We start from the raw sequence: 26,012 nt of genomic DNA on the forward strand, positions 1-26,012 counted from the left end.
GACTGGGACTGTATATTGCTTTAGTAGCATCAAAGATGCCTCTAGTATCCCCACTATCTGCAAGTGCTAGATCTCAAGGGCTTTCTTCATCCACCACTGGTTCTTCAATACCCTGACCCAGCTTTGGCAGGCTGACTTTTCTCTTGTATGGGCAGCTCATTTATTTTGGCAGTTGATATCATTCTGCCAGATTGTAAAGGCTTGCCCCTTGATGTTGATCAACCACTGGATTTCCAGGTCATTCTCATCAAAACAATCTTGGTGGTTCTTCATCTTATGTCCAAGAGTGGTTTTACAGGTGCCAGTGATTGCAGTCTTGAGCATATCCCAGTGGCTTTCACTATCATGTGTATACTGCTTGGGCATTGATGTACTGAGCATGGCCTGGAACTGTTGACAAGAGGAGGTATCAGTAAGTCTTTCAAGGTTGAGCTTTGGGCGGCTCTGCTTTTTCTGCACCCTTCTTTTCCGGTGAAGTTGGATGGACAGGGTGGAGAGGATAAGGTGGTGGTCAGTCCAGCAGTCATCTGCAGTGATCATCACTCTGGTGTTAAGTACCTTGCATCAGTCTCTTTCACGGCTGATAATGTAATTAATGAGGTGCCAAATGTTAGAATGAGGGTGCCTCTAGGTTGTTTTAAATTTGTTCTTCTGGCAGAAGAGTGTGTTGTTGATGATTAGGCTCTGTTCTGAGCATATTGTTAACATCAGCATGTCATTGGAGTTTGTGTTTCCAACCCCTTCCTTGCCAATTATGCCTCTCCACAAATTATAATTTCATCCCACTCTGGCACTGAAATCTCCAAGCAGGATTAGCTTATCCTCCTTGGGGACTTTGGTGAGAACATTGTCCAGGTTGGCATAGAAAGTTTCCTTTACTTCATCTTGTGAGTCAAGTGTTGGAGCATATGCACTGATGACAGTGATGCTTTGGTTACAAGTGCCAGACACATTGTTATCAGGCGTTCATTGATGCCCTGAGGAAGTTCAACAAGGTGACAGATGAGGCTGTTTTTGATGATAAAAACCACACCATGGATCCTCGGCTCATCAGCTGCTTTTCCTTTCTAGGAAAAAAAGTGTAACCATCCTTCTCCTCTTTCAGCTGACCTTGGTTGGTCAATCGGGTTTCAGAGAGTGTGGCAATATCAATCTGGAATCTTCTCATCTGTCGGGCGATGATGGCAGTACTCTATTCAGGTCGATTGCTGGATTAATTGTCCATGAGGTTTCGTATGTTCGAGGCTCCAAAATATACGAGTTTCTGTTTCTGATCACATGGTGGTGATCCCTCTTGATGCGGTGGTCCAGACAGGAGGTATGAGGCAGACTATGTTTAAGACACCTTTTCTAGCCCCTACCCAACAGAGGTGAGCAGAGCCAATCCAAAATAGGTGTGTGCAGTTGTGGGTGCAGCAGCCAAGAAGCCTCTCTGCCTCAGTCCCAGGGCTTCACGACACGCCTGTGTGCCAGCCTGTGGCTAGGAGCTGCCAGATTTCACTTTCCTGCCCCTGTCACCTCTTTCTGATTGCCACAGGGCTTTGACCCAGGATGTTTATGGGTTTATACTTGTGGGAGGACCCCTGCGCATGACAGCTTTTTATGTGGAAAGGCTGATGTGCCTGCAGCCTCCACACGGTCCTTGGCAGGGGGTGGCCAGAGTCCAATGGCATGGAGAACCAAGACAATTGGGGACCACTCTCTGCTGCAGCCTTCATCCACCCTCACTGGCATTGTGACCTGAACATATCTTCCACCAGTTTCACTGTTGAGGTCTCTGTTGGATCGCGCTTGATCTGGAACCTCCCCCTTGACCTATCCACCTTGGGTGACCCTAGCAGCAGCCAAGCTCTGGACGGCATACCTCTTTAGACCATTAGTGCACACAAGTTTCTCCACCACAACAAGATGGCGATCCAGGAGAAGACACACACACACACACACACACACACACACACACACACACACACACACACACACACAGGATGCAGGTTAATTATGGAGGAAATTAATATACTTTAACTTAACTCTAATATAATGCTAATATATGCCATAATGAACAATGAGTGTTAATGTAGGCTACTGGAGGCAATAACATTAGCACAAGTTCACAGTAGCTACCTAATGTGAGCTGGCATATATTTAAATAGCTAAGTAAACGTTTATGTTAGCTAGACAATTGTTACCATGTAAGATGTAGCTCTTCCACATCCACTTAAACGCTCACCATCAGAAACCGGAATGAGTCTCAAAATTTTTAAATTAATATAACTACAATATAAACGCTTGTCTCAAATATTGGTCTGTCAAATAAAGGCTGGGTGCACTATGCTATTCAAACAAATACACGCCCGGTCTATTATTGGAAGTTTTACGGGTATGTTCAATGTAACATTAGCTAGCATGCTAGCTTAATATGAATCTGGCTGGGGATAAGTTAATTCACTTGAGGTGGTAAACATTGTGTGGTTACGTTTATAAACATTTTACTCTGTTGATGGGTAGACTAGTCTTTATCTTTTTTGAACAAAATTACTTACAAGACATCTGTCACAGGATTACCCTAAGGGCCTGGCAGCCATCAGCTCAATAGCGGACCGTGACTCTTAAACCTTGGCTCTCTAACCACCATTCCCTCGTCAGGAAAAAAAAGCAAACTACTAGCCTAGCTTACCGTGTCCACTCCTATAGTATTACTAAACAAAATGCAAATCTTCCTTACAAATAATCGCATCATCACACAAGCTATGTGTGCACTTCAGCGGAACATAGTGACAACGGGCCGGGGTGCAAAACTATGTGCAAAACACATGAAAGCCACCCCCTCCTACCACATAAAACCAACAAATTTCCATGTAATCCTACACATCATGACAGCACACACAGCCAAGCAACCATTAGCTACTGACATTTCAGAGCCATGAACAGTGAACGGCGATCATGGCATTTTGGGAACCCACCACCACAAACAAGCAATATTGTTAATAAATGATATTACCAGATTGGCACAGCAACCTATTAAATATATATGTTATGGTAAATGTGCATAGTGACCACTGAGTTGGTAAATTTACAGATTGACCGGTAATTCTGCACAATGGCTGTTTTCCCAATTAAACCTTAACAGCTAATGTTAAAATTCAATTCCATTCAATTCAATTTATTGTCATTAAAAACAATGTGCAGGCACATGTTAAAAATGAAATGAGGGCTTTGGCTTCACCAAACAGTGCAAGACAGACACAGACAAACACAGCAAACACAATATAAGATATACAAACATGAAGACCAAAAGCTAAAAATAAGTTTAAAAAGAGCTGGAGTACAAAATACTTAAAATATCTACAGACATTCGGTGGGTAGCCAGGTTCAGGTGGGCAACAGCTTGTGGAAAGAAGCTGTTTTTGAGCCTGGTAGTGCGGGCTCTGAGGCTCCTGTAGCGCCTCCCAGAGCGCAGAGGGGAGAACAGTCCATGGTTGGGGTGGGTCGGATCTCTGCTGATGCTCAGACCCCTTTGAAGGCAGCGTTTGTGATAAATGTCTTTTATGGCTGGGAGCTGGGTACCGGTGATATGATGGGCCACCTTGACGATCCGCTGCAGAGCTTTCTGGTCTACTGAGGTGCAGTTGCCGTACCACACTGAGATGCAGATGGTCAGGATGCTCTCTATGGTGCAGTGGTAGAAGTTGGTGAGAATTTTGGGGGGTAGACGGGCGCTCCTCAGCCTCCTCAGGAAATGCAGGCATTGTTGGGCCTTTTTCACAAGGGCCTGGGTGTTTAATGTCCACGAAAGGTCCCCGCTGATGTGGACTCCAAAGAATTTAAAGCTGGAAACACGCTCCACTTCCACCCTATTGATGTGTATGGGGGAGAGGCTGCAGCTTCTAGACCTCCTGAAGTCCACAATCAGCTCCTTTGTCTTCTGCACATTAAGGACAAGATTGTTGGTAGTACACCATGATGTGAGGTGCTCAATCTCATCTCTGTAGGCCATCTCGTCATTGTTGGTGATATGGCCAATGACTGTGGTGTCATCTGCAAACTTAACTATAACATTTGAAGGGTGAGTTGGCAGGCAGTCGTGGGTAAAGAGGGAGAAAAGGAGGGGGCTCAGAACACAGCCTTGAGAGGCACCTGTGCTGAGGGTCAGGGTGGAGGAGGTGTGGTCACCTAACCTAACAGACTGAGGTCTGTTGTTCAGGAAGTCCAGGATCCAGTTACAGAGGGAGGGGTTGAGGCCAAGGGAGAGGAGTTTGGTGGTTAGTTTGGTGGGGATGATAGTGTTGAAGGCAGAGCTGTAATCTATAAACAGCATCCGAATATATGTGTTGTTAAGTTCAAGGTGGGTCAGAGCAACGTGCAGGGCAGTGGCAATGGCATCCTCAGTAGACCTTTTGGGATGGTAGGCGAACTGATGTGGGTCGAATGGGGGGGGGGGGGTAATGTTTTTGATGTGAGCCAGAACCAGTCTCTCAAAGCACTTCATGGCAATGGGGGTGAGTGCTATGGGTCGGTAGTCATTCAGATATGTGGATGTTGGTTTCTTGGAGACAGGAATGATAGAGGTGGTCTTAAAGCATGCCAGGACTTTAGATTGGGACAGTGAGAGGTTAAATATAGGTGTGAAGACTTCAGCCAGCTGGTCGGCACATTCCTGGTAGACCCAACCCTGTCCAGTCCGGCAGCCTTCCGTGTGTTCACTCTGCGCAGTGATTCTCTGACCTCTGTGACTGATAGAGTGAGCACTTGGTTTTCTGGGTGCCTGGGGATTTTTGTAGCTGGGTCAGTATTGTCCTTGTTGAAGCGGGCATAGAAATGATTTAGCTTGTCTGGCAGGGAGGCATCATGGACAGCGGGACTGCGATTAGAGCTTTTGTAGTCTGTGATAGACTGAATGCCTTGCCATATTGCCAGGGATCAGAGTTATTGTGAAAGTGGTCCTCTATTCGTAGGGAATATTTATGTTTGGCTGTTCTGATGCCCTTTTTGAGGTTGTATCTGGCTGCGCTGTAGGCCTCACAGTTACCTGACTTGAACGCTGCATCCCGGACTTTCAGCAGCTGCCGGACCTCACTGGTCATCCAGGGGGGATAAACCAGAAACCAGGGTTTCTGGTTTGGAAAGGTGCAGAGTGATTTTTTTGTTGTGACACTCTCAGTGCAAAAGTTAATGTAGGCTAGTATGGCAGATGTCTGTTCATTAATGTCTATATGGCAGCCACGGGTAGCTGAATGTGCAAAAATACTCCAGTCTGTGTTTTCAGAACAGTCCTGGAGTTCAGAGACTGCTCCTTCTGGCCAGACAGTGATCGTCGTTACTGGTGGCTTGACCCATTTTATTAGGGGTTTGTACGCTGGGACCAGGGACAGGCAGAGGTGGTCAGAATGCCCCAGATGGAGGCAGGGAGTAGCTTTGTATGAGTCCTTAATGTTTGTATAGAGATGGTCCAGGGTGTTTTGTCCCCTAGTGGGGCAGGAGACATGCTGATGGAATTTGGGCAATACAGCCCTGAGGTTAGCCTGATTAAAGTCACCACCTATGATAAAGGCATTGTCCGGGTGTTTGGTCTGTTGTCTGCTGATGGCACATTGTAGCTACTTAAGTGCTCCCTCAGCATTAGCATGTGGGGGGATGTATACAGCGGCGATGGTAATGGCCGTTAGCTCCCTGGGCAGGTAAAAAGGCTTGCACTGAATCATAAGGAGCTCGAGAACAGCAGAGCAATGCCTTTCGACGATCTTTATATTGTTGCACCAAGAGTTATTGACATAAATACTCAAACCTCCTCCGCGGATCTTGCCAGTAAACCCGAACTGAGAAAACAGCAGCTGTAAACCAAAGTTCCTACTAGCTCAATAAGGGGAATTATGTATCCCTATAACCACTACACACGTCCCCCCAGAATTCGCTTTAATACAAAAAGTCTGTGTGGCGAGGGGGACAGATCTCTCTGCCCCAACGGCTCCGCTGAACAGGAGCTGGGGGCTGGTTAACCGCAGGCAAAGCAGCAGAGTCCTCACAGCTGGACCGGTGTCCGTTAAAACCAACCCAGTCGCACGGACTTTCGTGATGGCATCACGTTAATTAATCTATCGTGATACCATCACGATTATGACCTGATTTACGTGATGTGGTCACAATCTGATAGAACCCTAACCCTGACCCTAACCTTCGTGACCACATCACGTAAATCAGGTCATAATCGTGATGGTATCACGATCGAAAGTCCGTGCGACTGGGTAGACATGTCAGTGTGCCTCGTGCCATACATACGGATAGAGCTGCCGTTAGCAGCTTCCATGGGAGGGCCGTGAGCACCCGACAGGTCGTCCATACTCGATGCAGGTACGACACTCCTCTGCGCCCCAGTATCGCATAGGAAACGCCGCCCTGAGATGGAGTCTTGCAGGAAAAGTAGCCTGTTGTCCTCCACGCCGACGCCCATGGCCACTAGTGAGCGCCGGCCTTGGTGTTTCCCGACGAGCTGAAATTGCACGGGGAGTTGCACTTTTTCGCCTTTGCCCCGAACTTTGCAAGGTAAAAGCACAGGCCGGGTGTTATGTCTGCACACATCGACAGTGCTGCATTTGATTTGGTGCTGTTCTATTGTGCTGGGATCGATTGGTGATGCCTGCGGGCTCTGGGTTGTTTGATCGGGTCTGCCTTTGATGCTGTGTCAGTCTAAATAAAGAATGCCACGGAGAGGTTGTGTCGAGTGACAGCGCTGTGTCCTGACTTGATTTCTAAATACAATATTGGCGACGAGGATGGCTGCTATCTCTCTCCCACCACCTGCCCCCTTCCTGGCATTACCTGGCGAGCCTCCGGTACCATGGACTCGCTGGCTACATAGTTTTGAAAATCGCATCATCGCCTCAGGGCTCGACGACGTGAACCAGGCTAGGAAGACGGCTCTGTTGCTACACTGCTTGGGAGCAGAGGGTCATCGTGTGCTTGGGACTCTGGGGAACGTCACAAGCTTTGACGAAGCTGTGGGACTTATGAGCACCCATTTCGCTGCTCCACAGAGTGCCCTCCTTCGGCGATTTATATTCCGTCAGCGACACCAACTGCCTGGTGAGTCTGTGCGGCAGTACGTAGCTAATTTGCGAGGGTTAGCTAGCTCATGCAAGTTTGGCGCGCTTCAGGACGAGATGGTTCGCGACCAGCTAATCGAACACACCAACAACGCAAAGGTGCGTGAGACTCTCCTGCTGGAAAAAGACGATCTGCTGCTGTCCAGAGCAATTACCATCGCACTACAGGTTGAGAGAGCAGCTGAGTGTGCTGCTATGCTAAATACACAGCAAGTGGCCACCTCCAGTCAAGCTGCCAACGACTCCTCCCTCTACTCACGGCTGCCCCTCGGGACGCAACCCAGCCAGAGCGAGGCGGGCGCCGACTCCACTGGGGACGTCTTGCAACTGCAACGACGGCGTTCTCGGCCCCGCCCTCAACAGTCCTGCGGTAACTGTGGGTCTCGGTCTCATGTTTCAAGGGCTCAGAACTGCCCTGCCCGTGGCCAGACATGCCGTAGCTGCGGTAAGCACAATCACTTTGCCAGCGTCTGTCGATCTTCCCCGGCTGGGTCAGAGGGCCACACCCCCCAGTCTTCAACCGCCGTCATTCACAAGGTGAGCTCTGGGCCAGTGTCATTCAAATCATGCACAGTCAACATTAATGATGTGTGCATCCCCCTGCTGTTGGACACCGGTGCAGGTGTGTCTCTCCTGAATGATGATACCTACAGTCAATTTTTCGGTTCACTGCCACTGTCCGCACCCTCAGCTGTCCTCTGTGGGTATGGTGACTCCAAAATCGATCTGGTTGGCTCTCTCCAAGTGACTGTCCGCTATGGAACCAAGCTGGTGCCCAATGCAGTTTTTCATGTGGCACGCCATGGGGCCAACCTGATGGGCCTGGACCTGTTCTCCGCTCTGGGGTTCTCCCTCTTAGACACAAGGGGGGCAGCAATCCTGACTGTTGCCACACCTTGGCAGCAGAAGTGGCCATCGCTGTTTATGGGGCTGGGCTGCCTCTCCGCCTTCGCCCATCAACCTCTCCTCAACCCTGCTGTGAAATCTGTCATCCAACCACTGCGCCGCATCCCGTTGGCTCTCCGTGATGGGGTCTCCGCCGAGCTGCAACAACTGCTGGAAGCTGGCATCATTGAACTGGTGGACGCGTTACCTTGGGTCTCAAACCTCGTGGTGGCTAAGAAGAAGTCGGGGGGCCTGCGTGTCTGCGTCGATCTACGTGCAGTAAATAAGGCAGTGGTCCCTGATAAGTATCCACTGCCCACCTCAGAAGAACTCCGTGCTCAGTTCTATGGCTCTGAGGTGTTCTCCAAGCTCGACCTCAGACAGGGGTACTTACAGGTGCCCCTCCACCCCAGCAGCCGAAACCTCACAGCCTTTGTGACACATGCAGGAGTGTTTCGCTACACCAGGATGCCTTTCGGTCTCAGCTCCGCCCCTAGCTGCTTCCAGAAAATCATGGTCTCCGTGCTGGCTGGCATACTGGGCGTGGCCATTTATCTGGACGATATAGTGGTACACGGGCCCACCAGTGAAATCCACAACAAGCGCCTCAACATGGTCTTCGCAGCCCTGTCCAAGCACAAGCTAACTCTCAATGCTGAGAAATGTGTCCTCTCTGTGCCAGCCATCAACTTCGTGGGGTTCCGGCTGTCAGCGAGCGGTGTAACTCCACTACAATCCAACGTGGACGCCATTCAGGCCATCCCTGAGCCCAGCTCGGCCGCCCAGGTCGCCTCCTTCCTGGGTATGACAAGTTACTACCTGAGGTTTCTTCCCCAGTACTCTGCGACCACAGCCCCCCTGCGCCAGCTGCTGCGTAAGGACGAGCCATGGATGTGGTCAAAGGCATGCAGCGACGCTGTGCGTGATCTCAAGACTCAACTGACTTCACCACCAGTGTTGGCTCACTTCGACATCTCCAGCTCCACCTTTGTGACCTGTGACGCATCAGCCACAGCGATAGGGGCTGTGCTGTCTCAAACCCAGAACGGTGTGGAGAAGCCCATCGCCTTCGCCTCCCATGCCCTCAACCTGACCGAGCAGCGGTACTCTGTGGGTGAGCGTGAGGCGTTAGCCTGTATCTGGGCTTGTGAAAGGTAGCACCTCTACCTCTATGGCCGCTCCTTCACCCTCAGGACAGATCACCAGGCCCTGACAGCGCTGCTGTCCACATCTGGGACAGGCCACAAACCCCTGAGGCTGCACCGCTGGTCTGACCACCTCCGCCAGTACAACTTCAGCCTGCAGTTCACCCCAGGCAGAGACAATGTTGTCGCCGACCTGCTCTCTCGCTCTGTCTCCACCCCAGCTCCACAGACGGACACTGACTGTGTGGAAAAGGACATTGTCCAAATGCTACACACACCCCTCCAGGCCACTGTCTCTCTGCAGGAGCTGAGGGCAGCCTCCGAACAGGACCCTGTCCTCTCCCAGCTCCGCACCTACATCCAGAACGGCTGGCCTCACAAGGTCTCAGAGGAGCTGGCTGCGTTCGCCCGAGTCAGACAGGAGCTCTCCTGCTGGAACGACACCTGCGTGGCACGTGGGTTTTGCACAGTGGTCCCAGCTGCTCTCCGTGCACGTGTTTTGAATACGGCGCATGAAGGCCACCTGGGCATTGTGAAACTGAAACAGCGCTGCCGAGACCTGGTGTGGTGGCCGGGGATAGACAGAGATATTGAGGCTCTGGTGAAGGACTGTTCTGCCTGCCTTGTGAGTGGCAAGACTGGCCACCAGGCTCCCCCACCCCTGCAACCTCTCGCCTGGCCCTCTCAGCCCTGGGAACACCTGCAGTTGGACATTTGTAGTGAGATCCATGGAGTTCCCCACCACCAACGCTTCATGGTGGTCGCCTACGATCTACACTCAAAATGGCCTGAACTCACCACTTCCGGCACTGTGACCTCACAGATCATCATCGTCTTCCTGGACTCTCTTTTCTCTCGCTGGGGCCTCCCAAAGACCATCACCACTGACAACGGCCCTCAGCTGGTCTCTGCTGAGTTCACTGCTTATCTCGAAAGCAAGGGCATCCGTCATATACGCACTGCGTACTACCACCCCCAGGCCAATGGCGGCGTTGAACATTTTCACCAATCACTGAAGAACGGCCTCAGAGCACACATGGCCCAAGGATGCTCTTTCACGCAGGCCATCCGTCACATTCTGCTGCACTATCGGGCCACACAGCACTCGACCACAGGCGTCTCCCCAGCCTCTCTCATGCTAGGCCGGGAACTGTGCATGCCCCTTGACAGGCTCCGCCCCTCCACACCTCAGGCACCTCCCTCTGGGGTCAGAGCCTCAGTCACTCGTCAGCAGACGCGGATGAAGCAACGGTTTGACCAGTCAAAACGAACCAGGGTGCCAGACATCAATGTGTCAGACTGGATCAGGGTCCGCAGGCCCCACAGGGACAATAAAATGGCTTCATACTGGTCCTCTCCTCTCCAAGTCACCCGTCAGCTGGGCCCAGCCACTTACCTCCTCAGCGATGGCACTCGGTGGCCCTCCAGTCGTCTACGGAAGGTGTCAGCTCCGCCACACACAGCTGGTGACACAACCTTAGCCATTCCCTCAGCATGGCGAGACGCCCCGGGGCTTCATGCAGCTCCTACACAGGCCCCAGACATTCCTGGGCCTCAGCTTCCCCTGCCTTCTCCCTCCCCACCTCGGCTTGCCCAGCCTCAGGCCGCCCCACGACCTGTTCGCACATGTTTATGCCTTGGCCACCTAGAGGACTTTGTGTCAACCTTTCATGTTTGAAATCCTGCCGGGGGGGGGGATGTTATGTCTGCACACATCGACAGTGCTGCATTTGATTTGGTGCTGTTCTATTGTGCTGGGATCGATTGGTGATGCCAGCGGGCTCTGGGTTGTTTGATCGGGTCTGCCTTTGATGCTGTGTCAGTCTAAATAAAGAATGCCATGGAGAGGTTGTGTCGAGTGACAGCGCTGTGTCCTGACGTGATTTCTAAATACAATACCGGGCTCCTGTCTCCGACCAGGGGTTGCCGCGACGACCACCATTGAGTCACCAGGTGGTGGCATGTGGGGGTGAGCAGGGTTGAGCGCGGACGCGCAGTGCTGCTGTTGGCTGGCCAGGAAGAACTTGTCAGCTTCTTCAGCTAGCTTGCGGCAATCGGTAATGCTGATGTTAGCCAAAGCGGCCCGCACCTGAGCAGGCAGTTGTCACGGAAACAGTTGGACAAAGAGGAAATCAGGTGTGTGCGCCGGTCCCAGCAGATTCAGCATTTTGTCCATGAGTTCAGATGGCTTGCTGTCACCCAAACCTGGTAGAGAAAAGAGACGGTGGGCCCTCTTGGCGTTGGAAAGTTCAAAAATCTTCAAGAGGTGATCTTTGAGCCCCTTGTATTTGTCTGCCGCCGGAGGATTTGTAAGGAGACTCGCCACTCTAGTTGCAGTCGAACACCCGAGCACCGATACCACGTAGTAGTATTTAGTAGCATCATCTGTTATTTTGCGGATAGCAAACTGCACTTCCGCCTGGGCGAACCATGTCGTTGCCGATGACTCCCAGAACTCTGGCAATCTGAGAGAAACTGCGCTGATTTCGTCAACCATGTTCGTCTGAAAGATTGTCTCTGATAACTACCAAGAGACAAACGTCGGGGTCACCAGTGTAGAGGAGCTCAAGCAGGAGCCGTGACAACTTTCTCTTTCGGCTACACAACGTGCACCATTTATTCCTTCACCATTCCAACAACCCAAAAACCCGCGCAGCGGAAGTGTAGCACAGTAAACCCGAACCGAGAAAACAGCAGTTGTAAACCAATGTTCCTACTAGCTCAATAAGGGGAATTATGTATCCCTATAACCACTACAATGGCATTGTTTTTTATTTATTTCCATCCGGTTGTTCTGACCCCAGCTAGGTGTTACATTACTGTACTGAATACATGCTCTTTTGTATATTAACTGGATTCTCTTCCAGGCGAGAGATGCACACAAAGAAACTCAACTTAGAACAAGATTCCTTCCTGCTCTCTATAACTGCATGAGAACTGAAGACGACAGAACTGCCCATGCTTTGTTATGACGTTAGGTGTTACAGTGCTGGCCTCTATTGGTTGTTTTAGGTACTGTTAATGTCATCAGCTGAGAGTCCGTTTTGTTTATCTTCCGTTTGGCTCGTTATGAAGCAGCAAGCAGTGTGTATGAAATGCGGTCTGTTTTTCTTCGTTTGAACCTTGGAGTAGATATGTCTGTAAGTTTCAGCACTTAATGTTGGATCCGCAACGTAATTTTGTTAGTTAAGTTACATATTACTAGACGACGTTTCTTGTTATCTTGATGTTGCTAGCTAACCTAACTAGCTCATTCAAGCTGACAGCTCTCTAGCTAGCATCTGACTAATTGACATACGTCCTTATGTTTGTTAAGTTCTTGTGCTAGTTTATTGTTTGGCTGTCTATATCTGGATAACGCTAAAGAAATTAATGTTATTGTTAATTGTGTCATGCTATATTTCATTGTAAAAATCAATTTCATGTAAGCTGTATGTGTTTAGTAATCTATACCCCTTTGTTTGTATTTTCAGTTTTACAATGTTGAAACCAGTAAAGCCCCACTCTGTTGAAGACGGGTTTATTGAGGATTCTTCTTTTTTTTTAGCTATCTGTCTAGCCTTGCTCAGACGCAATTGCGAGGACAGAATAATAGTATATCAATATTGTATTGATGATATCATCTGGGATTTTGGATATCTTAATATCGTGATATGACATACATAAGTGCTGTCTTTTCCTGGTTTCAAAGGTTGCATTTGTCTACCTGTTTGGACATCATATCCACATTACTAACACGTGTTTATCAAAATATCACTGTGTAAATAGTTTGTAAGGGCACCAACAGTCATCTCTACAATATTGTCAAAATATCAATAATGAGGTATTTGGTCGAAAATATTGTGTTATATGATTTTGTCCATATCAACCAGCCCTACTATATATTTAATCAAAATATAAATTGATGTACACACAGACTTCATACAAGTAACTACAAGTATACAACAAGTATACAAGACACACTTGATATGCTAATCTTCCTGTAACGTCAGTTTAGCCTCAGTATTAAGTATCATACATGACTGATAACAATAACACAACAACAACAAAAAAGAAAGGCCATTTTATTTATTTCTAAATTCAGGTAATGGATATTGGATAGCGGGGTTGAAGACAGAAGGGCTCTGTCAAGACAGCTCTTCGTCAATGGGGAAAATCCTCAGTTCCTCCCTTGGCCTCCTTCTCATCTTCATCAAGGAAGGGTGTTCCTTGCCCCGGCCTCCTCCTCCTCTTCAATAGGGGAGGGTGTTTGTCAATGTGTGTGATCTGAGCTCTCCCATCCCGACTGGTGGTTTAGTTCACCTGCGCCCATGTGCCTGAATGACCCTGATGGCCCGGCTTCACTCACCTCCCCTTTTTTCCGATTGGCTGTGCGGGCCCTGCGCACCGGTGCCAAATCTCCCTGGTTGGCCTCCGCTGAGTATATATGCCCCTTGGTTGCTCTGCTCTTTGTCGGTTCGTCTCAATCTCACTGAGACTCACACCGAGACATACACAGAGACTCGTGGTCGCCAGAGTGCCTTGTCTGTTGTGAGTTTTCCCCATGTCTGTTCCTGCCGTTTTGTACCTGCTGTGTGTCAGTTTTGCCACGTTCCTGCTTTGAGCTTTCCCTGCTGTCTGTACATGCTATTTCGTGTAATAAAAGAGTTGTCTGAACCGGTTGCCTCCAACGTCTGCACTTGGGTCCTCTCCCTGCTACTTTTGTGACGGTACGAACCGACCAGTACGGACCCAGCAGATGGTTCGATGTACCGGAGATGACGTGGGCTGAGGCTAGTGTCTGGTGTGGATGGCCTTCGGCGGGAGGTTATCTGGCTGGATAACCAGCAGCTTGTCTCCCAGTCTGCTGGCTCTGAACCTGCTAGCCACCAGCCTGCCTACCGGGTGGTAAACCACTGGTCGATGGGTGGTGCCAAGCCGGCTCCAGGCCTGGTCCAATTCTGGGTAGCCCGCCTGGCCAGGGGAGGTCCCCCGTAGTCTCCGCCAGTCCCATGTCCCTCGGCAGGTCTGATTATCTGCCACCGGCCACACCAGCCGACTCCTCCTACAGGTTCCTGTTCGGTCGGCCACCTCAGCCGACCTGTCGGGCTCAGTCCCCAGCGTCCCCGAGTTCCAGAGTGATCGGTCTCTACCTATGCCATCTACCGTCTTCGCCGGCGTGCGGTCTGTTCCTGAGCCATCATCCAGGCCACCTCCGAAGCCTGCTCCACGAACAACTGCCACGCCACCTCCGAGCGGCTTCCCTTCCGCCGCCTCCGAAGCCTGGTCCCCCGGCGGCGGCCCTTCCGCTGCCTCCGAAGCCTGGTTCCCCAGCAGCTGCCGTCCAGCCACAGTGGTACCGTCTGCGTTGCCGGCCTCTGGGTCATCCATCTGCCCGTCTGCCGGAGATGCTCTGCCTTTTGGTCCTGGTCAGCCTCCCGATCGGTTACAGCCCTCGGGCCATCTGCCTGAGATCCCTGGCCCCATTCGTCCTGCCCCTGGGCCCCTCCTTCCATTCTGCTGGGTGATCTGTGTCCTTTGGTTTTGGGATGTCTGGAATCCGTCCCTTGGGGGGGGGGGGTCTTGTCATGGTGTGTGATCTGGGCTCTCCCATCCCCTGATTGGTGGCTTAGTTCACCTGAGCCCATGTGCCTGAACGACCCTGATGGCCCAGCTTCACTCACCTCCCCTCTCTCCGATTGGCTGTCCGGTTTCTGCCCTGTCCAGCGCACTTGCGCCCAATCTCCCTTCCCTTTCTTTGATTGGTTGTGCGGGTCCTAGCACTGGCGCCCAATCTCCCTAATTGGCCTCAACTGGTATATATGCCCCTGGCATGTGACTTAACCGTTTGGCTAAGGTGTCGACGTCCTCCTCTTCAAAAGGGCAGGATGTTTCCACCTTAGATTAAGCTCTGTTAAGTACAAAACACTTGTCATTCTACAATACATCATACTGTTGTGCACTGATTGTCTGACATTACAGAAAATTTGTTTGATTTCACTTATACACATGGCAAAGATGTATACTTGTCTCTAATGTGCATTGTGTTTTTTCTATCTACCATTAGATACAGTGATCATACCTGTCTCTGTCGTTTGCACTACTATCCATGGGGGCCTTCTTTTCTTTCTTGGACAGGAGTTTTTTTTTCTCATCCTTCTTTCTCAGCTCCTTTTTTTCTTGGCCAGGAGCTTTTTCTCCTCCTTCTTCCTCTCCTCCTTTTTTTTTCTTTGTGAAGTTCTCTCCTCCTTCGCCAAAAGTATTTTCTCCTCTTTCTTCTGGCCTGGAGGATCTCAATCTGCCACAGGAGTTCCTCTTGAAGAATAAGGAGAGACTTCTTCTCATGTAACACCTTGTGGCTGGCCTCCCTCTCCTGGAGACACCTCTGGAGGATCAACTCCTTTTCTTCCTTCCATGCCTCACTGCTGGCCTCCTTGACAGAAGGAGCGGCCTGTGCCTCTTGTTCATTCTGTTTAGGGGATGATGTCTCTTTTTTGGCCTCATCCTCTTTCTGGTTTGAAGGGCCCTTTCCCTGATAGGAGGTCTTCGATGAAGCTCTGTAAAGTACAAAACTCTTGTCATTCTACTGTTATTAGACTTTAATATGTTCTACTGCTGTGCACTGATTTGCTGACATTAATGCTAACGTATTTGATCTGTTTCACTGAGACATATGACAAAGTTGTATACTTGTCTATAATGTGCATTGTTTCTTCCATCTACCTCCAGATACACAGTAATCATACTGTGTCTGACATCAGCACTGCTAACCATGGAGCTCTCCTCCTTATCTTTCTTGGCCAGGAGTTTTTTCTCCTCCTTCGCCTTCATTCTATCTTCCTTTTCCTTCTTTGCCAAGAGTTCTTTTTCCTTCTTTCTCTCCTCCTTCACGAAGCATCTTTTCTCAGCCTGGAGGATTTCAATCTGCCGGAGAAGTCTCTCTTGAAGAATAAGGAGAGACTACTCCTCCGCATGCCACTCCTTGTAGAAGGCCTCCCTCTCCTGGAGACATCTCTGGAGGATCAACTCCTTTTCTTGCTCTCACGCTTCACCGCTGACTTCCTTGACAGGGGGACCAACCTGCTTCCCCTGTTGATTATGATCAGGGGAGGATGTTTCTTTTTTGGCCTCCTCCTCATTCTGTAGGGAGAACTCCTTTCCCTGATAGGAGGTCTTAGATTAAGTTCTATAAAGTACAAAACTCTCGTCATTCTACGGTTATTACAATATAATGTCCTGTTGCTGTACACTGTCTGACATTACTGTAAGCGTATTTGATCCATTTCACTGAGACACATGCCAAAGTTGTATACTTGTCTATAATGTACGTTGTTTCTTCCATCTACCACTAGATACACAGTGATCATACCCGTGTCTGTCATCTGCACTGCTATCCAGAGCGGACTGGAGGATATCAATCTGCCACAGGAGTACCTCTTGAAGAATAAGGAGAGACTTCTTCTCCTCATGCCACACCTTGTGGCAGGCCTCCCTCTCCTGGAGACATCTCTGGAAGGTCAACTCCTTTTCTCACTCCCATGCCTCGCCGCTGGCCTCCTTGTCAGAAACAGAGGCCTGTGCCTCCTGTTCATCCTGTTTCTGGTTTGAGGGGTCCTTTCCCTGATAGGAAGGCTTAGATGAAGCTCTGTAAAGTAAAAAACTCTCATCATTCTACTGTTATTAAACTATAATACACCCTACTGCTGTACACTGATTGGGGGGGAATAACTTGCAGCAGCTTTAGGGTGCATACCACAAATAAGAAAATCTGTGTATCAATTTATATATCTCTAAACTGTAGAGTCCTGCATAACTTATTTCGGTTTGGGAGTTATTTGGGGCTTGTGAATATAGTATTAATTACAGCTGAATGAAATGTGTCAGAAAAACAGGCATGGGTGTTGGCCTGAGTATGATACTGGAAAAAAAATATTGTTTTCAAGCGATATAGACTGTCTCTATACTTAAAAAAAACTAAAAGATAGAATTCAGTTTTTATATTTTTTCTCTTTTTAAAGAGCTCCCCTAGTTCATCTTGTTCACTTCCGGTCAAGATGGTGGAGTGAGCGGTCGATCTTTTTACATTGCAAATTAGGCCATCTAGGTTGCAGGTTTCTCGTGGATTATATTCCGTTTAGGGAAAAAGTGCTCCTTGTATTTATCCATGACTATATTGTAATCCTCGTGTGCTGCTTCAGCAAAATGAAAGACTTGAAAATATTATCTGCTTCACTCCCCATCGCATATATTAGAGAATTAACTTGTACTTCGCCATCTTCCTTGTGGGGCTTGGTCGCCATTCTGTATCTCTCGAAGTCAGTCCATTCCGTCGGTTTATCAAAGCAAAAGTTTTCTGGTGGGCTAAACTTCGCCATAGTTCACTATCTTTGTGAATATATGCCTCACTGCTGACACCATGTAATAAATCACGGAATGTCCAGTCAAACGGAGCGGGTTAACTGTCTACTTTATTCAGCTAATACGGCGTTTGCACCGACGTCACGATTTACGCGGAAACCCGGATGCGCGGCCATATTGGAGACACTCAAACAGGATGCAGCAACAGAATGGACTGCAAATTCACGCCGATTTTAGTACGTCTATGTCGTGTATTGATTACGTCATTACGTCGCGCTTTGATGCGGAACGGGGAGGAAGAATAAATATGGAGTAAAGTGAAGTAATGTGAAACGTGGCTCTCGGTGTGCGTATGATTTAATTCGGTTCTACTTGGCATAATATGCAAGTTAGAAGTGTAACAGTGGCGACGAGATACTAAATTCGAATAGTTAAATCTGGAAAGTGAGTTTAGTTCGTCCGCGAGATGGAGAACACCAACGTGCCAAAGTTTGATTGCTACAACGAGCCTGCTACGTTAGGTCCTCGTTGGAGTTGATGGCTAACGGCTTTCGAGTTGTTCGCAGATGGTAAAGGTCTGATAATGGCAGACAATGTCAGCGCAAGTACAAAGATTAGGAGAAGAGCATTACTTTTGCATCACAGAGCGACAGATGTGCAGGACGTTTTCTCTGCCCTTGACGACACGGGAGGTCCTGAAGATTATGCCAAAGCAGTGGATGCACTGAATAACTATTTCGTGCCTCAGGTGAATACCGCGTTCGCGCGCCAGACTTTCTACCAATTGTCACAGAACAATGGCGAGACTGTACAACAGTTTGTAACACGTTTGCGCCAGACAGCTAAAGACTGTGGTTTTGGGGCGGATATGTCTAACCAGCTCAGGGATGAGGTGCTGAGTAAATGCACGTCAGAATATGTGCGGAGAAAGCTGCTTGAGGAGGGTTCGGGACTGACTTTAGCGAGAGCGCTAGATATTGCTGCGCAGTGTGAAAGAGAAGAACAACAGATGGCAGCAATGAGAGTGAGTAACACGGACGCAAAGGCAACTGAGACTGTGAACCAGGTATCCAAAGGGAAATGGGCCAAGAAGAGCCGAAAACGTGAAGGGGAAGGAAAAGGGAAAGAGAAAGTGTGCTATCGTTGTGGGCACGGAGACCACTTTGTAAAAAATGAAACCTGTCCAGCACGCGGGCAAACCTGCAGGAAGTGCGGTGGTAAAGACCACTATGCAAAAATGTGCAAATCTAAAGGTGACAAACAGTCAGTGAAATATGTAGACTCAGAAAAGGAAGAGCAACAGGATAAAGATTATGCATTTGTAGTACGTGACAGTAGCAATATTGATAGATTAACATTTAATGTGGGTGGTGTAGACCTAGTAATGTTAATTGACTCAGGGGCTACGACCAATATAGTAGATGTAAACACATGGGGAGGACTAAAGAGAGAAAAAATTAAGTGTCAGTCCTCGACTTCAGACAAAAAGCTGTATACATACTCGTCAAAGGAACCACTGCCAGTGAAGGGAGTGTTCACATGTGAGGTGAAGATAGGGAAAAGGGAAACCCAAGCAGAGTTCACAGTAGTAGCGGGTCAGGGAATACCACTACTAGGGAGAGAGACAGCTATGGAGGTAGGTGTCCTAAAAGTGGGTGTAGATGTAGCAGCGGTGACTGATATCAGGGCAGAGTTAAAGAGGAAGTACCCAAAGCTCTTCACAGGAGTTGGTAAGCTCAATACCAAACAGATCAGTCTGCACATCGACAACGACGTGGAACCCGTAGCACAACCACTGAGATGAGTACCGTTCCATCTGAGGGAGGCAGTCGGCAAGAAGATAGAGGAGCTGCTAAGCATGGACTTTATCGAAAAGGTGGAGAGAGCCTCTGCAGAGGATGAAGAACTGAATGAGGTGAGGAAAGCGATACAGCGTGGCCGGTTTGAGAAGTGTTCAGCCTATGCGCCTATCGCAAAGGAACTATGCACTATAGGACAGTTAGTGTTAAGAGGAATGAGAATTGTTCTACCGCAGAGCCTATAGAACAGAGCTCTAGCGTTAGCTCATGAAGGACATTTAGGTATTGTAGGCACAAAACAGCATCTCAGGGGAAAGTTGTGGTGGCCAGGGATGTACGGGGCAATAGAGAAATATGTTAAGTCATGTCACGGGTGCCAGCTAGTGGCGTGGCCCGACGTACCAGAGCCATTGCAGCCCACAGCTCTCCCTGATGGACCATGGCAGGATATTGCCACGGATTTGTTAGGTCCGTTACCAACAGGACATTCTATCTTAGTAGTTGTAGACTACTACAGCAGATATTATGAGTACGAGATCATGCGATCCACCACGACAGACAAAGTGATAGACCGTCTAGAGAACATATTCAGCCGCCACGGTCTACCTGTCTCTATCAGGTCCAACTGTGGACCACAGTTCTTGTCATCACAGTTCCAGGAGTTCTGTCAAGACAACGGCATACAGCCCGTGAAAACAACGCCTAAATGGGCACAAGCAAAAGGAGAAGTGGAGAGGCAAAACACGTCGATCATGAAACGGATATGCATCGCACAGGCAGAGGGACTGGACTGGGGGAAGGAACTCTGGAGGTACGTCACCATCTACAGATCCATAGACCACTCCACCACGGGCAAGAGCCCAGCCGAACTCTTGTTCAACAGAAAGCTGAGAGGAAAGCTGCCGGATATCAGTACACCTAGGAGTGACCTGGAGGCACGGGACACTGATGCAGAGCGAAAGGGGAAGTCCAAAATATACGCCGACGACCGACGTAGAGCCAAACCATCCCAAGTACAAGTGGGAGATGAAGTCCTTTTGAAACAGGACAAGGCAGATAAGTTCACGACAACTTTCAACCAGACACCACACACGGTAATCAGTAAGAACGGTAACAATGTGGTAGTCGAGTCACCCATAGGAGCTCAGTACTTCAGAAACACAACCCATGTCAAAAGGTACACACCAGCTGAGCTGACGTCATCACCTGCTGGAAAAGAAACACAGACAACACTGAGTGAGAATGAAAACCAGGGACTTGAACACACAGAGAGGTCCACACCATAGACACTCAGTCAGGGGTCATCCCCATGCCGACCTCTGACAGCACAGACAGAGACCTCGCCGAGAAATAAAGATACCCCAGAGATTCACAGGTTTTGTTATGAAGTGAATTCAATGGGAGAATGCATATGTTCATGGGTACGGTAATAGAGAAAATTAATACACAATGCTAGAGGGCAGTAATGTTTATTATGTGAGAGAATATGTTATTAACATTCAGATATGACCTGTTGTTTATGTAAAGGAGACATTAGAGTTCTAATCCAAGTAAGGGGGGGGGTTTTGTGTATTGATTACGTCATTACGTCACGCTTTGATGCGGAACGGGGAGGAAGAATATATATGGAGTAAAGTGAAGTAATGTGAAACGTGGCTCTTGGTGTGCGTATGATTTAATTCGGTTCTACTTGGCATAATATGCAAGTTAGAAGTGTAACAGTCTAAATCAAGGAAAACGACAGCAAAACGAGTGGAAGCTGCTCAAACTTATATTGAAGGACTCAGTCAGCAAGAAAGAGCGCTATATTTTGAAAAAAATAAGGTTAATCGGGGGCGAAGATCCATATCAACTGGATCCTTCTTGGATCAATGATGACCCGTCACTTCTGCCTTCTGTTTCCTATCCTGATATAGTCAACTACCTAGTTTTCGCACCAAGCCCATACACAGCTGAAGACATTAAAGCTTTTAAAGGTTTGGAAGCCTACAACCAGATGGTGTGTGGATGGGTGAGAGAAGCACAGTAGCAGCTCATCAATGACATGTGTGTTGTAAAAGTCAAGGTAGGTGATGCTAACATTAACTTACTAACGTGACATAGATCAACTGGTCTTTACATTCTGGGAATTTAAATGACTAATATTTTTTAGGATTTCGAGTCTAATAGCCTTATTTACTTATTAAGGTACTCCACTCCCAACGAATACGAGAAACCCCCCCTGGAACCCTGGATAATTGCTGAGAGGTTGGGTAGGATCCATGGAGCCCACTACCTGTATGGCTGGCCTGGGGGAGACGTGCACACATGTTGCTGCTTTGTTGTTCCTGATTGAAGCAACAGTGAAGTTGAGGAACTCAAAGACTGACACAGGTAAAGGCGTATTGGCTGTTACCTACTGCAATGTCAAAGGTGGAGTACAATGAATGTCGAAAGATAGACTTCACTGCAGCAAAGACATATAAAGTAAAATAGCTGCTAAGAGTGACTGTGCTGGTCATGTACAGTCACTTGAAAAAGAAAGTGCTACTTCTACCCCTAAAGTAAGCAAAACACCACCTCCATCCAGTGACGAATTGGTATCATTATTCAACGCTCTTAGCACAACTGGCTCAAAGTCTGCTATTTTATCTCTGGTTGAGCCTTATTCAGATTGTTTTGTTCCCAAACCGATTAGTGAAAACTTTCCTCTGGTGTGGAGTGAATTGTGAAACGAGGAAGCAGTTCACATGGTGGACTACAGTGATGTATTGTCTGTTTGCAATAATTTAGAAATTTCAGTGTCAGAGGAGCAAGCAAAGGCAGTTGAGGACGCTACACGGGATCAAGCTTCTTCTAAACCAGGGGTCAGGAACCTTTTTGACTGGGAGAGCCATAAAAGCCAAATATTTCTAAATATATTTCATTGAGAGCCATAAAGTATTTTTAACGTATAATAAATTAAATATATCTTACTTTTAATGCGACTTCTGGTGCTGCATGGTTTTGCTGATGGCCTTGTAGTCTGGTTCATACGTGGTGAGGTTGAGCTTCATGCAGGCGTTGAGGCTTCCATCAGTTAAACGTGAGCGTAGGTTGGTCTTAATGTTCCTCATATGCGAGAATGACTGCTCACATGCATATGTAGAGCCAAACATGGTCAATACGGCAATACTCACACGCTGCATTGTGTGGTATGTCACAGGAAGCTCGTTCCAAGTTTTAAGAATCAGCTGGTCTTCAGGTTGAAGATTTTTCATTTCTGTCCACTTGTGTTCCCTCACCAGCTCTGCTCGCTGTCACGCAAGACTTTCCAACTCTCCATTAAGTGACTTGAACTTACTCATCCACATGTCTGATGCCTTCAGGTCAGCAACTTCCAGCTCAGAGTCTCTGATAGAGACCCCGGGGATGCATGTCAGGTCGATTTTGTCCACTGCACACTCATGTGGATGAGTGATGAACTTGAAAAGACCAGTGCGCACACGAAATTCTCCAAAACGTGCTTTGAATGACTGCAGGAGATTGGACGTAAAGCCAGCTAGCTGCTGGAGATCCAGATGTTGAGTGGAGTCACTTGCTAAGCATGCATCTCTAAATTGTTGCAGTCTTTCAAAGTGCAGAAGACGACCTGTTTCAATGTCCCTGAGAAAGACTTCCAGCTTGCTTTCAAATGCAAACACTGCTTGTTGAAGGAATGAGATTGTATTTCCAATACCTTGCATTTTCACATTGAGCTGGGTCAGATGGCCAGTTATGTCCACGAGATAGTGAAACTGCAGGAGCCAGTCAGTGTTGTCTAGCTCAGGATGCTTGACGCCTTTCATTTCAAGAAAAGTCCAGATTTCAGTCAGGCAAGCTGCAAAACGGCTGAGCACCTTCCCCCTTGACAACCAACGCACGTTGCTGTGTAAAAGCAGACCGGGATAATGATTCCCAGCTTCTTCTAACAGAGCTTTAAACTGGCGATCATTTAAAGCTCGGGCAACAATAAAGTTGACCACTCGAATGACCAGCGACATCACCTCACCAAGCTCCTGGCCACACGTCTGAGCGCAAAGCGCCTCCTGGTGCAGGATGCAATGAAAACTTAGGATGGCTCTCTTTTCATGTTCACGGAGAAGCGCTACAAATCCTTTGTTCTTCCCCAACATACAGGGTGCACCATCAGTACAGACAGAAATAAGTTTATCCATCGGTAGTTTTTTTTCTTTAGCAAACTCCATGAAAGACGTGAATAAATCCTCTCCTCTTGTTGTCCCTTTCATTGGCAAAACAGCCAAGCTTTCCTCATGCAGTGTGTCACCTGCAGCATACCTGGCAATTATACTGCACTGAGATAGATGGCTAACGTCTGTTGACTCATCTAACGCAAGAGAAAAGTATGTCCCGGCATTTATGTCCTCAATTTGTGTTTCCTCGACTTGATTTGCCATCATGATGCTACGATCGTGCACAGTTCTTGCTGACAGGGGCATGTCTTTTATTCGTTTGATTATCTTGTCTTTATTTGGGAAGTCATCAAACAGTTCATTGGCCACATCAAGCATGAATGTTTTGGCATACTCGCCATCTGTGAATGACTTTCCATTCCTTACTATTGCCAAAGCACCCGCAAAGCTAGCGGAATTCCCGTCACCTTGCTTGGTCCACACACGTAGTTGCTGCTGACTCGTCTGCACTCTCCGCTGTAGCTCCTCGCATGCCCTTTTCCTGCTGTCCCCCGCTGGATATTTCCATGCAAATGAAGCATGGTGCGTATCGAAGTGCCGCTTTATATTTGACCGTTTCATCGATGCAATTTTATCATTGCATATTAGACATACCGCAGATCCTGCTCTCTCCACAAATGCAAATTCCTCTGTCCACTCAGCCTGGAATGCACGGTAATCATCGTCTTTTTTTCTTTTCGCCATCTTTTCCTTTACAAGGGTTGAAGCGGATAAACTAGTTGGCTATTTGATAAAATTGATTTCTTCACCTTTACAATGACCCGGACATGCTCGCGAGCCATTGATTCCTGACCCGACCCACGGGTGACCCGTGACCCGTGAAATTTATCTTCAAAACTAATTTTTGTTTACTTTAAAATGACACAGTATTATTAAGAAATATCACAAGTATTTTAAAATCAGTTCCAAACTGATTTTTTTTTTTCAACTCAAAATTGTCTGGGAGCCATATGCCGTCACCGGAAGAGCCATATATGGCTCGCGAGCCATAGGTTCCCAACCGCTGTTCTAAACTGTGGTTTCTGTTTCGTGCTGGTCGAATTACAGCATCTAAAATGAAAACTGCATGTTGCACTTATCCAAATAAACCAGCCCAGAACTTGATAAAAAGTGTATGCTATCCTGAATCGTACAAATTTACATCAAAAGCCACTACCTGGGATTGTACTCATGAGAAATTTGTCCGTGATATGTTTACAGACAAAAATAAGAAATCTCATGAAAATGTGATAGTGCACAACACAGGTTTCTTTATAAATCCAAGTGTGCCATTCTTGGGCGCTTCCCCGGACAGCCTAGTTTCTTGTGATTGTTGTGGTGTCAGTGTACTTGAAATTAAATGTCCATTCTGTGCTAAAAGTGAGAAGTTGGATAATGTTTCAGGATTTTACTTGGAGAAGGATGGTGAAGGAAAACTGAAGCTAAATAGAAACCACCAGTATTTCTACCAGGTGCAAACTCAGCTTGGTGTGTGCAAACTGGAGTCTGCCTATTTTGCCGTTTGGAGAGAGAAAGATCTGCATGTTGAGCACATTTTATTTGAAGAAGAGTTCTGGGGCATGATATGTTAGAAAAGCAAGCACATTTTTAAATGTGTGATTAATGTTGTGTGTTTTATGTTGCTTTTATGTTCATTATATCATAATGTATTTTGCGTACCTTGAAAAGTGCTCTATAAATAAAATATATCGTTGTTGTTGTTGTCATTGTTGTTGTAATTTGTTATTATTATTATTATTATTATACAAATTTCCTTTAACATCATGCCATAATACAACATATTACCTGGCCCATTCCTTGGGCCTAGGGTTAGAATGAGGTAGAAGTCTATGTGATGGATAGTGCCTTTCTTAGGCTATGAGATGTTCCAAGTAGTGCGATCTTCTGTAGTTCTTGTATTCTGATGTTACCCGGGATCCGTTGAGTGTATTTCTCCATCCCTTTTTTTTACAAGTCCCAGGGCTTCTATCACTACTGGTATTGTTGTGGTTTTCATTCCCCACATTCGTTCAATCTCGATTTCAAGGTTTTTATATTTCAACAGTTTCTCAGTTACTTTTACTGAGGTGCTCCTTTCAGTCAGGATGGACATGTCGATGAGTAGGCAGCTTTTTTCTTTTTTGTTCTTGATGACGATGTCTGGTCTGCTGGCCTTTATCTCACGATCTGTCTGTATTGGCATGTCCCATAAGATTGTGATGTCATGTTTTTCTGTTACTGTTTGGGGCTCGTGCTCGTACCATTTTTCTTTTGTGTTGATGCTGAATTCTTTGCAGATGTTCCAGTGCAGGTATGTGGTGGCCTTGTTGTGTACTTGTAGTTATTCAGTTTTGGCCAGCTCAGGGCGCCCTGCCACGATATGGTCAATGGTTTCCTGGAATTGATCACATATCACAGTTGTGAGCCATTCAGGGCAGGTTTCTGGGTTGCTGATGCATCCATTGTAGGCTTTTGTCAGATCTTGGTGTAAAGATGGTAAGTTCTTGATCCAGAAGTTCACTATCCTGTCATTACCAGGGGCTTTCCGGTTACTGGACT

General features: G+C 47.6%; 1 protein-coding gene across 1 annotated transcript in view; it reads left to right on the forward strand.

The window, feature by feature from the left end:
* The first annotated feature begins 21,560 nt into the window (after positions 1-21,560).
* The window catches only part of yipf5 (Yip1 domain family, member 5), a 40,024-nt gene continuing 35,572 nt past the window's right edge, over positions 21,561-26,012 (forward strand). Inside the window, exon 1 of the mRNA XM_056284603.1 lies at positions 21,561-21,636. The gene's annotated coding sequence lies outside the window, so the exon portion shown is untranslated. The remainder of the gene's footprint in view (positions 21,637-26,012) is intronic.

The sequence above is a fragment of the Lampris incognitus genome, chromosome 8 (genome assembly GCF_029633865.1).
Source record: "Lampris incognitus isolate fLamInc1 chromosome 8, fLamInc1.hap2, whole genome shotgun sequence".
In the NCBI taxonomy this organism is placed as follows: domain Eukaryota; kingdom Metazoa; phylum Chordata; class Actinopteri; order Lampriformes; family Lampridae; genus Lampris; species Lampris incognitus.